General features: G+C 41.3%; 1 long non-coding RNA gene across 1 annotated transcript; it reads left to right on the forward strand.

Annotated features, from left to right (window-relative positions):
- The first annotated feature begins 2,161 nt into the window (after window positions 1-2,161).
- Window positions 2,162-12,845, forward strand: LOC309716345. The gene is made up of 3 exons (XR_014279413.1): window positions 2,162-2,341; window positions 3,307-3,499; window positions 10,847-12,845. It is a non-coding gene; the product is annotated as an uncharacterized lncRNA (long non-coding RNA).
- The last annotated feature ends 1,481 nt before the right edge of the window (window positions 12,846-14,326 follow it).

The following is a 14,326-nucleotide window of genomic DNA, read 5'->3' on the forward strand; positions in this document are numbered from 1 at the left end:
ATCTCAGTAAATATTCCACTTTTGTCCTTGAAGTGTGTCAGGGAGATGAAACTGTGCCTGATAGACAAGACAGATAATTCCAGTTCAACGTAGCACCGCGCTAACAGAGGAGAGACATGAAAGTCACAGCTGCCACATTCAGAAAAGGTGCACCAAGCTACTGATTCAGTGTGATGACCTCCATCTCTCCTGCTTCACATTATTTTCCTCATCAGACTCACAATGAGTGAGTAATTTGAATTTGAGCTGCCGGTCCTTGAATAAAGCAACATTACATTTGACTAAGGTCACTATAGGATGTTAAGAAATGTCTCCTGGGGTACTGAGGCTCAGACGGTTGAGACTATGTTCCCTGTCCAGCTATGTCAGTGTTATTTATTGCAACAGCTCTGTGCTGAGTTTCTCTAGGGGGCCAGAGATCTAACTAAAAGGATCCGCATAGAGTGCTGCGCCCTACCGAAGGGATATCATTATGTTGGCCTCACAATGGGGATGGTGTCTGCTTTCCCATTCAACAGTTTCTTCAGTCTACTAGTGGCACAGAGCAGAACAGGCTTCATAAACAACTATGGTTGTTTCAACAAAAAAAAATCTCCAAGGCCAATCTGCCTGGAGCTGTTTTGTTAAGGTGTGACTGTGAAACTACAGAGATGCTATTTAACAGTCTACATGACCCGAAGACACAGAGCATGTACAGTTTAGAGTTGAAGCAACTAATCTGCTCCGATAAAGGACATTCTCACTCTTTAAACCAGTTTCATCATATTATCATTTTGCTTTTTACCAAGCAAAGCAAATGTTCTGCCAGGGAATCAATTGTAGGGCTGCTGACAGCAGTGGGAATGTTTACATCTCCCTACGCCTGGCCTCATATCTGATGCTTAACCCATACCCACTTGCTGTGAAACACAAAAATCAAGAGGAATTTTGGAGTTGTTTTTGGATAACTGTCAAAGTATGGGAAAACAGGTCACTGCGTAAGCGTGGCTGCCTCTGCGTGTTTGTGTGTACATGTGTGTGTTTGAGAGCGAGAGAGACGGGAGCACAGGCAAGACTAGGCTGACTCTACTGTGTGTGTGCGTGGATTGCATCGCGTCCCCCTGAACATGCACCGGCCCTGCATCTTGTTGACCTAGTTGGTGCTCTTTGACTAATCCCTGATGATACTGTGGGTGGTCTGGGAGGAGCTCTCCTCCAGTTTCCTCTGCATTTGAATATCAGATGGCAAAGGCGGGGCCTGGAAAAAAAAATCTAAACTGCCAAGGGATTTGACTGGAGCGCCTGCCAACACAACATGGAATGTTTTTTTAGTGCTCCCTGCACCTTCTCCTCCTCCTGCTCTCTCTTGTGTGCTATCACAGGTCTCCTTCTTTCATCCACTTGTCTGACATAAAAGGCAGTCCTATTTTCTGCCCATAGTGACCCACTGATTCAAAGCGACACCGATATGCTCATTGTGTTTGTGTGTGTGTGTTTTCGGAACAATTAAAGGCCCTGGTTGTAGTCCTAATCACGTAGCCATCCATGTGCCATGTGCGACAGGAGTTATGCTGCAGCTGACATGCTGTCTTTTTCTATATGTGGGTGATCCAATTACTCATTGGCTCTTCTCACACACTCATTCACTCAGTATGGGCCATTTGCAACAGTAATGAGTCACAGATATGCTATCAGTCCACACACTTTCAGAATGATCTCAAGCCAGGAGTGAAAGTGCAAAAAAAGGCCTAATTTTAATGCCAGGACAAAGTTCCTGCCACTGTTTTATGATATGTATGTATGTGTATGTTTGCTAACATTTGTGTGACAAATGTAGCAGCAGAGCTGCCACTAATCCTTAGTCAAAGCTGCTGCGATGATGTTAGTTTTGGGCTGGACAAGCTGCTTTGTTTGAATGAGGCTTTGCTGGGAAGGCACAGTGGGGGCAGAGCTAAAGAGTCAGATATCAGGGACAGAGGCACCTTACTGTCCCCGCCGCACTCGCGCACACAGATGGTGGCGAGTGAGGACAGTGAAAACAGCTCTGTGTCCCTGGGCCCTCGTCCTTGCTCCACCCATCCACCACCAGCTAGTTGTTCCCACGGGGCTGTTAACATCCTATTGACCCTGCTCACTCATTATCAGATCAGCACAGAACACACTGGGGCGCTTTAGCCGCCCCATACGCGCACACACAAACACCCTCAAACTCCACGCTGGTCTCACGACGTTATTTGGGCCCGCTGCTTCGCAGCAACCCTATCGTCAAGCCCGCAGCAGGACCCTGAGCTGGTTTCAGTGATCGTTCCTTCTTGTTGTTGTGTTTCTACAGAGCGATCCACCAGGAGCTCAACACCCACCGGTAAGTCTCCTCCACAGATGCTGGCAGGCCCCGTGGGATGGCCACTGTTTCCCTCCATACCACGCTGATTGTCAGTTAATGTGTCGACATAAATGTAGTGTGGCTACTAATGAGCTGGCAACCAGCAGCCACTGTCAGCTTCTTAAGACCTGTCAATACAAAACGGAGGCTGATTTTAGCTCATTACACAAGGATGTCTAACAATAGATTAAAGCTCACAGTATTGTATTCATCTGAAGGCCACATCATTAGCTAGGAAACCATCTTAAAGGCATTAGAATGCAGTGTGGTCGTGTGGAGTCTGTGACGGCCCCCTTCCAGCAATTGAAATTCATGACAGGTCCGAGGTAGTGTGATACTCATGTAGGCACAAAGCCTGCACATGTTTATTGATAGCAAAGCCTACATAGGCTGTTATTATTTCAAGGCAAGTATGGGAAGGCTTAGTGTCAGTGTCTGCATGCATGCATGTGTGTGTGCGTGTGTCTATGTACGTGTACACGGGCTCAGTGTTTGTTTGTGTCACACAAAAAACAGATTAGTGAAAACACTGAGGTAAAATAAGCAGCCTGACCTTGCTCTGAAACTGAAAGGCAATCCTCTGAATGATCCGCGGGTCAGTAGCTTTGTCCTTCAGACAGTTAAAGTCTATCCTTCTCATCCCCTCCCTCCCTCCCTCACTCCCACCTGCCTGCCTCACTCTTTCCTTCCTCTCTCCCTCTCTTTCTTTCCCTTTCTTCTACAACACTTGTATTCACATTAAATCCCTTATTTTCTGCACCTTATGCAGAACTTATTCTCTATATTGTCTGTGCCTGCACATCTGCTCGTCTTAAAGTGACACACACACACACACACACACACACACACACACACACACACACACACAGGCATTCAGAACTCTTGATATGCATGTCATCTTTTCATGTCTGCTCTTTGAACATGGCTGTTTGTGTTTTTTCAAGACGTGATTGTTCCTCATGACAAGCAACGATGGCACTGATGTGTCTGATCCGCCGCTACGCCTCAAAGGCAGACGAGCAAGACGCAAAGGCGGCAGCAGCAGATACTACCAGCCATATTAAAGACTTCCCCCGCAAACTCTTTGAGCTGTGAAATGTTTGACGCTTTAAGAGAGCAGCCAAAGCAGGTTGCCAGGTGAGAGCTGGCAACCCCCTCTCATCCCTATCTGCGCCCCCTCCTGTTTCTTATATAGGATGCTTCGCTCGTTGCTGCAGTCACTGGAAATTGCAACTGTGTCAGCAAGTTCCAGATGTCAGTTATGCAATGATGTTTAATTACAGCAAGCGTTACCTAGATGATGCGTGTGCTCCCGTGTGCACATGTGCTCCTTTAAATGGCGGGTCACTGAAGTTTGCATTTCAAATAGACAGGGTGCCTTTTGAATTCTGTTGGTCTCTTTTGCATTTTAAATCTGCTACAAGTACACATTGAATTCACGAGAATTTTGGAAGTCATTGTCTCAGCCCACAGCTTCGTTCACTCTAAAAGTAAAGCGCGCATTTTACCGATTATGTTCTGGAACTGCAAAAACCCAACGAGGGATTCATGATGGTGAATTTGCACTGATATTTTCACACTTTTAACATTTGTCAGGGCCATAAAACTGAATGGAAAGATTTGCAAGCCAACCAGCAGCTGTGCAACAGTTATTTTTCTCTGAGCTGCTGAATAAATAACAGGATATACGGTGCAAGATTTATCACAGCATCTGAGGTTAACTGGGGTGAATAAAGCAGTGAGAGGTTAATCCCCAGATCTCTAAGGCCTATTAGCATACCTTACTTATAGCTTATCGGTATCTTGTTATAAAGCCTATTAGATAAAAAGATACAGTACTGTACACTTTTTCAAAGGTAGATAATCTCTATTTACCGTTTTCCTTAGGAAGATGACAGTCGGTTGTATTTGTATTAACAGTTACTCCTAACAGCACAGAGCATGTCACATTGTAGATCTCTTTAAAACTGAACGGGCGAGTAATATTTAGAAAGTATATGACAACAATGGCAAGGGGTATTTGAAGTTTAATAGCATTGCCATTAGGACTAAAACAAAAAGTACGCCTCCTGTCATAAAAGGCACTTCCTGATTTAAAGAACTGCAGTTGTTGAGACATTAAAATATTCCTGTGATGCATTTTTACTTTGATCTTCTGATTTCTTTATCTGTCAAAATGTGCAATCAGCCTAAAAATGTCTCAGCAACCACTGCGTGAACTGAGCTATAATTTTAAGCAGACATGTTTCATATAATTAGTCAAATAAATATATGTATTTTTGCATTTACATAGAAGCAAAGCACACTGAATAAAGATGCTAAGCATTAGCATGCTAGCGGTATTGTAAGCACTTTGCTTGACATCTAGCTTTAAAAATGTCTGAGTACACAGCTGTAGACTCTTGGTCTTGATCCACATTAAGAATAAGAATTAATTGTATTTTAAGCTTACTAGTGTATCACAAGCACTCTGAGGGAGTACTGATACAAATGTAACTTATTTTGTAAAATTGTTTTTACCTTCTCATGAAAGGACCAATGAGCTCACGCTGTTGTGAGGTGTTGGTTCGTCCAGCTGTGGTTCACCAGAATCATTACTCAGAATTTAACCAGTCTTAAAAACACTGATCACCTAATGAGCCTTCATCCAAAATCTGCTTAAGACCAAGGTCAAAGTCACTTTTATGAATTTAGTGGCTAACCTAACATGCTTCGTAGTGATACATTTTGTATACACAAAATGACACAAAAGAAAAATCTTCATTAAATGTGGAAAAATTTAAAAGCTTGGGCTATCGCTCTGACAAACATGTTGCATGCCACTTATATCCTGTTACATGGTGATAAATGATTAAATGGTCATGATCATGGAAGCAGAGATTGTGCTGTCTGCCTCCCACATTACAAAGGTGTAATTAGGGCCTCCTATCACCATTATTTTAATATCAGTAATACGCTGTGACACCCTGACATGTTCAAATATTTTCATGCCATTTTTATTCATGGGTACTACTGAACTGTGAGCCTTCTTGACTCCTCGTTGGGATTTGGTTCTCATTAGTTCGTGGAATACAGCCAACCGCTGAGTCACTTTCCTTCTGTACTTTACACACTACACTAACCTGCGGAGTGTGATTAATGGTGAACCGGATGAGTTACTATGCCACTGTCGTTCTGGTTTCTGTGAACCACATCGCTTCACTTTAAATAGTTGAATCAACACAAGCACAAAGCAGAAAGTGAAATTGTTGATGAAAAACAAATTTGAATCCAATTTTTTTTTAAAAGGAACCCCGACTATTATGACAAATTACTCTAAATATGTAACAAATGATCTCCACTACATAAAAACATACTTGAGAATAACTACAATTTTTTGGAGCCGTGGGAGTGGCCATGTTTTTTTGCACACAATGCATTCTGGGACGATGACATGTATTTGTTGTCAGCAGTATAGGTGCTTTCGTTCAGCTAACCTGTTTTGTTTTTTATAGTGTAGCAACGATATTAATTAATTTGCCTATTAGTGACCTGGTTACGACTTGGTAGACCAGCACTATACCGGTCATGGAGGCTAACAAGGGCTGCCCGAAGAACATCTGGATTAAGACATACGGCTTCAAAGTTTGGTGCACTGTGTTGCATGGAGAATCTGTAAAAATGACGATATCGTAATTTCACTGTATAATAAAAATCAGAATTCTATTAATGTTGTTATCATGCGGTTATGTGATACCATGGATAGCTGCTGCCATAAAATTGAGCTCTTTACAACAGATGCTCTCAGTAGCCGCATAGACACCAGTAGTTTTCCCTCACTCTCGCGTCCTCGTGTGACGGATTGTTTTCATCTTTATCTAAACTAAGTACTGGTTGACTATTTTCATCCTTTCCCTCAGATTGCTCTGGTTCAAACTGGAACGGTTCAACAGAAGCCAACTGTGAACTCGATGCGGTGCAACCGTATGACGTCACTACCCAGAGTGCATTGAGAAGTAAAAACAAAAAAGTGCTTAAAAGGAAAACATTTGGCGTATTTTAATACCACATATATATTACTGAAAGCACAGTGCATATTTTAGCGCAAACATGTCTTAATAGGCGGGGTTCCTTTTAAATTCTTGGCAAAAAATGAAAAGTTAAACAAAATCACAAGACCTTTACTGATATAGCTGATAACAAAGTTTGATTAGGTCATCACTTCAGACACGTGGTGTCACAAAGTTCATTCAAGCTGAAAAGCAGTGTGGTCCGTTCTAATTTTATTTGGTGTGTGTGTGTACATGTTTAGACATCTTTGTGAGGACAGAAAATTGGCATGCTACTATACTTGTGGGGACCAACAGTCACTTATGCCGTCCCCACGGCTTTGAAGGCTCAATATGTGGTTTTAGTGTCAGGGTTACTTTTAGGTTATGGTTAGGGTTAGGCATTTATTTTTGATGGTTAGGGTAAGCGGCTAGGGAAAGATGTGAAAACGTGTGTGTGTGTGTGTGTGTGTGTGTGTGTGTGTGTGTGTGTGAGCGTGCACTTGCACATTTATTTTAAAGAGTTGACCTTTTTGACCTCGATTGGCTCAAATATGCCATCACAGGTTTGCACTCGGTGTCACTGAGCCACTCACTGGCTGTAGACCTGTTTTACTAGCTAAAGCTGACTTGGTTGCAGTAGTCTGTGTACTACTACTTCTGTTAGATCTAAGCATCGAATTTATTTCCAGTGCATATGCACATGTCCACTACTGCCAGGGGGGTATCACAGGATCATTTCCATGTAAATATAAAATCTAGAAGATATTCCTGATATTTACAGAGAACGGGGCTTTTTTAAAAACAGATTTGCAGTATTTTTGAATTCTATGATGTCACCGATTAAACATCAGCACACTCTTTTTGTAGCCTTGCAATCGAGGCATTTATTTTTCAAGCTGTGACCTTTACATGTGTCATATTGGCACATATACCACAAAAAGAAGACTCCTGTCACTCTGAAATGCATAAAACAAACTAGAATTATCACATTGCAGTTGCATGTGTGTGCCATGTGTATGTGTATGACTTGAATTGTGCTGTGTGCCCATTGTACTAGCGTTTAGGATCACTAAGACTTGAAGAGCAAAACAAGCTAAATTGCTTGGATGTGCTCACATACTTAGCCAGTAAAGCTGGTTCTAACGAATACAAGGTTGTAGTTATGGCAGTACAGGAAACACTGTAAAACATGACTGCTTCACACAAACCTTGAGTGGCAGAGAAGATCTACACAATCAGCACATTTTCAAGGTGGGTGCACAAGATTAGCGATTCAGTATCGAGCCTTACATGAAATATGGCCACAGTCTCTGTTTCGGAGTTATATCATCGTAGGACGGCCAGATTTGTTTTGTTTGGGAACACGATGATGTCACAGTGTGTCACAAGATGACCTTTACCTTTTGAATATGAAACGTCCTCATTTTTTATTTATTATTGTGAAATGTCATTATAATTAACAAAAATGTACTTTGTGAATCCCAACAATCAACGACCTTTGACCAACAAATTTAAGCAACATATGCTCAGCTGGAGGATCCAGATGAGCATTCTACTGGTAGCTATGTCCATCTTTTCTAACCGCTGTGGTTCCACCGTGACTTCAACAGGGCATATGTGCCAGACATAATTACATTCCTTCCATGTGTGCTTGATAAATATTTTAACCACAACAAAAGAGAGATGAAATTTGTAACATTTAACTTAAAGTTGCTCCATGACAGCAGCAACCACTAAAACGTGATCAGTTCATCCTTGAGTCAAATGAATATTTATGCTAAATTTAAAGAAATTCCTACTAGGCATTCTTGACATCTTGCAGTCATGAGCTGCGATCAACAGTCTGTAAATATAATGCCTGTGGCCACAGATATAGACGGTGCAGACACATAAAAAACGAAGCAACACCTCAGCAGAGATGAGATACTTTTTCTTTCTTATTTTCTGGAGGGCTCTTCTGACTAAACTAAAGTAAGCAAAGGGCCACAGGCTGGACTGATTTAATCACTAATAAAACACACTCTATGTTTTGAAATAGACAAATAGCCAAAATGTCTACTGTTTTATAGTAAAACATAATAATAATGTTACATTCATGAATATATTCTATTATTGCTTCAGAGACTATGTTTACTTGTATAGCTAAATCAAACTGTCAGGGCCACTATTATTGTTATTGTTATTATTATTATTATTATTATTATTATTATTATTATTATTATTGTTATTATTATTATTATTATTATTATTGTTGTTGTTGTTATTATTATTATTATTATTATTATTATTATTATTATTGTTATTATTATTATTATTATTATTATTATTATTATTATTATTATTATTATTATTATTGTTGTTGTTATTATTATTATTATTATTATTATTATTATTATCATTATTATTATTATCATTATTATTATTATCATTATTCCATTGCTATAATGGTCCTGCGATACCAGCAATTTTTGAAGAAACCCTGGAAAGGTACACATAATACAACAGAAGTTGAATAAAACATAAGAAATGTCACTAAAACACACAATAAATAGTTTTTTTAAAATCAACTTTGTGCTGTGGCCATTGGCTGAATAGCAAAGGTGGACCCAAAAGCAGAACCAGTGGAGACAAAAAAGGTGGAGGTGAGTACAGGGAGGTTGCTTGGGTTTTTTTTTTCCAAGTAAGATATCTACTGAAAGGAGACAAGTGTTAAATCCAGATCTATAGTAATCACAGAGGTTGGTTAGTGAGGAACAGAATTACTTTACTTTGAGAAGGGGAAGGCTTTCCAGAGAGGGAAACGTGTTACTTTAAGAGGGTAAGCAGGCAGGTGGAGAAGTTGTGGAGGATGATCCAGGTTGGTTTGATGGGTGAAGCAGCTTGCTTGCTCGCAATGGCAAAGACTGAAGACAGGAGGCATTTGAGCCGGGAGGAGGAACACTAAGAACAGGGAGAGGCACATAAGAGCAAAAACACAAGGTAGCCAGAACAAGCTTTTGGCTGTTTACCACTCACTGGAAGCAGACTATCTGGCAGAGACTGGCTGATAAAGCTGATACTTTCATATTGACATTGATGAAGTGGAGGACAATGAGATGTGTGCTGCTGAAGAGCTCGACTGAAAGGAGAGGAAGGAGCAGAGAGAGAGTAGGATGGTCAAGTTGGAGGAGAGAGGAACTCAAAACAAACCAATGCCCACTATGATACTTCCACTCTGGTTTGTGTGCTTTTGCAGCAGATTTCTTTTTGCCAGTGGGTTTTTAAGAAAAAGTTGTAATGCATTTGAGCTCTCGGAGCCACCGTGCATTACAGTGCAGACCTACATCACAATTAAATAAAGTTCTTAAGTATTTACTGTGTTGAATGTCTTAATGAGACTATAAATGACTGTTTGCAAGAGCTTCAAAGTCTAGTGTAAAGTCTGATGTTAAGATCTTAAATTAAGCAGCACAGTACAGAGGATACACTTCTATCCATCAGGTTTTGTAGGAGCTCCGTCTTTTGGAATCAACCCATGTAGCCATACAGACTAATTACAGTCCTTCTCCTTGAGAGTCACTAACATAATGCTGCCTTTTATTGATTTTTCAGGGCTTGTCTCAGTACTTTGTAGGTGGACTGAGGTGTTCATCCCAGTTTTGGCCTCAGGTCACATTATGCTCGAGTGTGATCATGCTACACTGATGGCCAGATTTTGTAGTCAGAAATATTCAGCCTCATCTCTTGGCCACATACAGGTTTTTCAATTATTGAAATAAAATTTGTGGAAAATAAAGGTTTTGGATATTTTGAATTGCCAAAACTAAAACACTGATGTCAGGATGTCATAGTTATACAGCTTCAGTGGAACCACCTCTAAGCTCCTGTGTTGATCGTTACATGTTCTTCATAACATCTTTTAGCCACTTGTTAGCAAATGTCTTTGTTGGACTCTAAAAAACAGTCCGGATTCCCAAGGGAGCTATTTACTTAGGTTTTTTGACAAACAACTTTGTGTATACATGAAGCCAGATAACACACACCTATTAGTTAAACTGCAGACAAAGACATAAAGACCTGGATGACCTCCTAAATTCCTGCTTCTAAATTCAGATACAATGAGGTTATTGTACTCGGCCCTGAAAATCTTAGAAATATGCTATCTAAGCAGATTCTTACTCTTACCTTGGCCTCCAATAACACTGTGAGGAACCTTGGAGTCCTTTCTGACAGACATCATCGCTACTTTTAAGATCAGGCTTCAAACTTTCCTCTTTGCTTATGCATATAGTTCAGGCTGGATCAGGTGACCCTGAATCCTCCCTTAGTTAAGCAGCAATAGGTGTGGGCTGCTGGGGGATTCCCATGATGCATTGAGTGTTTCTTCTTCAGTCACCTTTCTCACTCACTATGTGTTAACAGACCTCTCTGCACTGAATCATATCTGTTATTAATCTCTGTCTCTCTTCCACAGCATGTCTTTATCCTGTCTTCCTTCTCTCACCCCAACCGGTCGCAGCAGATGGCCCCGCCCCTCCCTGAGCCTGGTTCTGCTGGAAGTTTCTTCCTGTCAAAAGGGAGTTTTTCCTTCCCACTGTCGCCAAAGTGCTTGCTCATAGGAGGTCATATAATTGTTGGTTTTTGTCTGTATGTATTATTGTAGATACAGGAGCCAGAAGTGCAAAAATACTAACTCATTTCCAGGTTTTACCTCATGCACCACTGTGAAAAGCTGCATGAGGTGTATGTTGAGCAGGAAATAGCATTGAATAGCCAAACAGCTTTTCCCTATAGATTTCTGCAGACATGGTTAAAGCAAAGATCAATTAGCTACAGATTTTCAGTGTGGTTATAAATAGAGCGCTGTGTGTTATGTTAAAAAAGCCCATCATATTATTAGACATCACTGACCCCCCACTAACTCCTGGCCAACCCCCACCAGCTCTCCCACTGCCACAGAATGACGGATCGATTGAAGAGTGACAGCAGTGAGGAAATAGAGAGAGATTCGGGATTTACATTGTCCTCTGACACGCTCATATAAACGCCCCCCATGATAAAGAGACTAGACTCTGACAAGGACAGCGGTCCTCGTTTAGCTGCTCACAAGTTAAAAGATTTGCCATCTCCCCTCCCTCTTCCCCTCTTTCTCTCTGTCTCTCTCTTTTAGCAGATTTCAGTGCAAAGCATATAACCTTTGTGAATTATTTAGTTTATTGACCTCTGTGGGGATTTAATATGAAGGTCGTTTCCTGCTGGCAGAGCAAGTGCCGGCGGGGTCCTCAGGTGACACGGCCAAGGTCACTCGTCTCCCTCCAGTTAATAATATATTTGTCACACGCAGTGGGTTAGCCCCCGACACAGCACTACTGCCTTCCACTTGATTAGTGCAACCAATAAGGACTGCCAAAGATAATAAAGTAGACATTGGCTTAAGGAGATGTGTCAAATGTCCACAGCATCTCTCCCTATCTCCTCCCACACATTCTCTGAGCACGAACACACACACACACAAATTCACACCCTCTCTTTCCCTCCTCCTCTTCCTCCTCCACTCTGTTCTTGTTTTATTGTTTCCTAGATGAAGGTTAAAGGGAGATGCTGAACAGACAGAACAGCCTCAGGGCCTTGGAGGGCCTGGCTGTAGCAGGCAGTGCATTGGGCACCAGTAGCAGCCAACCTCTGCACCTCTTCTGCCCCTACACAAGCCTATGTGGTGCACTGGTGTGTCAGGCAAGAGGCAAGAGGGTGAGTAGGCCAGAGCCAAAGGGGCAAGTGGCCTACAGCGTCTGATGTAGATTGGGGGCAGTAGAGAGCTGCTGTAGCCTGGCCGTGCCTGTCACTGATAATAATCACAGAGAGCTATGGAGCCTTATTAGCGCTGCCGTTTGGCTGAGACAAAATGGCGCCCCATAGGTGAAACCCAGGTGAATTACGGCAGGAGGACAGAAAGCATTACAGCAGTGGTCGCAGATATATTCTGGCATGGTGCTGTAATGAAGCTGCCAGAGTCTGTTAGAATAAAAAGCACAGAATTTAAATCTTCAAGGGCTGAAGAAGCCTTAAGTGCAGAATTATTGATTGGATTGTATGTGTGCTGGTGATAATGGAGAATCCAGGAGGCAAAGCAATGACAGGCAGATGAGGGTGGCAGAAAAGGTGCCGTAGTCAAGGGTGAGCTGCAGTCTGTTTCACGCTTATCCTTTTCCTGGAATAGTTTGCATGAGGAGGGTCACTACAAGGTGAGTCTGAAAACCACACAGGGCCTACGCTTGTCAGACGCTGGAGACAGCTAATGACAGGGTTATCAGTCATGTATTACAGGTCCGATATCCATGTAGATATTCAGTGGTTGCAAAATATATCATCCTTCTACAAAATAATGCAAAAATGGCATTATTAACAAACAAACACCAAGTGTTCAATAGATAACACACTAGCCTTTATTAAAGAAATAACTACTAGAAAACTAAGAAATAGATATCAATGTCACATGTGTTCATTTTAAACTAAAATGTGAGTTATCCACATGCTGTGTGACCAGTTATATTACCAGCTGTCATCTTCAGAATCTGTTAAAAATATCAAACACCTGAAAAACTTCTAATATGCTGCATTTTAGCATTTAGGCCCCAAAATGACAAAAATGTTTGAATGTGCATTTTTACGTTTGTACAGTGTTTTCAATCATCAATTAACAATCAAACTTAGATGGGACAGTGTTAGACTTCAGCATGTGGCGCAGCCTCTCCTCCACACAGTCCTCATTTATAAAGTACTCTGCAAACTCAAGCATTATGGTGAACAAGTGTATCTTCCCTTTCAGTTTCCTTGTTTTCCACTGGGTTATTGGCTCTATCACTAGCTAACCAACCAGTAAACACAGTGACATCACATTCTGCACTGAAACGTACAGGGTTGGTGCTACACATGCTCTAATCAGGTTAACTTTAAACACTTATTTCTTAAATCCAGTTTTAGAGTAGGGTTCCATGGTTAAACTTAGCTTTAATACAAGCAGACTGGTACATTGGCCGTGATGGAAAAATTCCCCATAACAAAACTTTTGGTGGTTGGCAGGCGCTCTAATGCAGACAGCTGTAACTAATATTTTTTCTGCTAGGCCTCCCCTCCACTAGGAGGTGCTAAACAGGAGTTCTCCACCGTGAATACTACTGGTGCCTTTAAGAAGAGTATTTCTAATGGAATTACCTTAGACATGGGCTGGTGTGTGGTGTGGTCCAAACACGTTTTTACTTTATTTTTTGTTAGTGAAATTCTAGTATTATTAGCCTGTTATGTAGCACTAAATAGCAGCTATGTTTGTCTATGCATTGCACCCACAAAGTTTACTGATGGCTCTTGTTAGTCAAGCTAACGTTGGCTGATAACTTGGCACTTCCCGCTTTGGTCTTATTGTGGCTCCAAAACAATATAAGGGCAGCAGTCAAAGCACAAACACTTCGAAATTTAGAGCCAAACGACGTGTTGACATAATCATGGCTGCATCTGTGCTTTGTACACAGGTTATGTGTCATACAACCATCAACCTACTTAGCCATTAAGCTAGGGTTCGGATTAAGCTATAGTTCTAAGATTACAGCAACGTGCGCTCAGCCTTGATGGCGAAGAAGACCATTATCTCACATTATTTTATTAAAGTAAGTTTTACTATTGTTTCGATTCAGAGACCCCTAGTGGATTAAATATTGCAGTTTAAAAAAAATAATTCTGCATTTCCACCAAGTCCAAACAAACAAACCAGGAAAAAAACACTTTTAAATCAGATTCTTAGGTTAGCACACAATGATAATAACATACGCACTGACACAGTTTTTGTGATATTGCTCAGGCACTGCCCATGAAAGAAGCTTCCGCCACCATTTAATTGTAGCTGAATGAGAAAAAACCCACAGAAACAATGTTGCTTTGAAATCAGCACATGTAAGAGTGC

Source organism: Aulonocara stuartgranti (assembly GCF_965226115.1).
Source record: "Aulonocara stuartgranti genome assembly, chromosome: 10".
NCBI lineage: Eukaryota > Metazoa > Chordata > Actinopteri > Cichliformes > Cichlidae > Aulonocara > Aulonocara stuartgranti.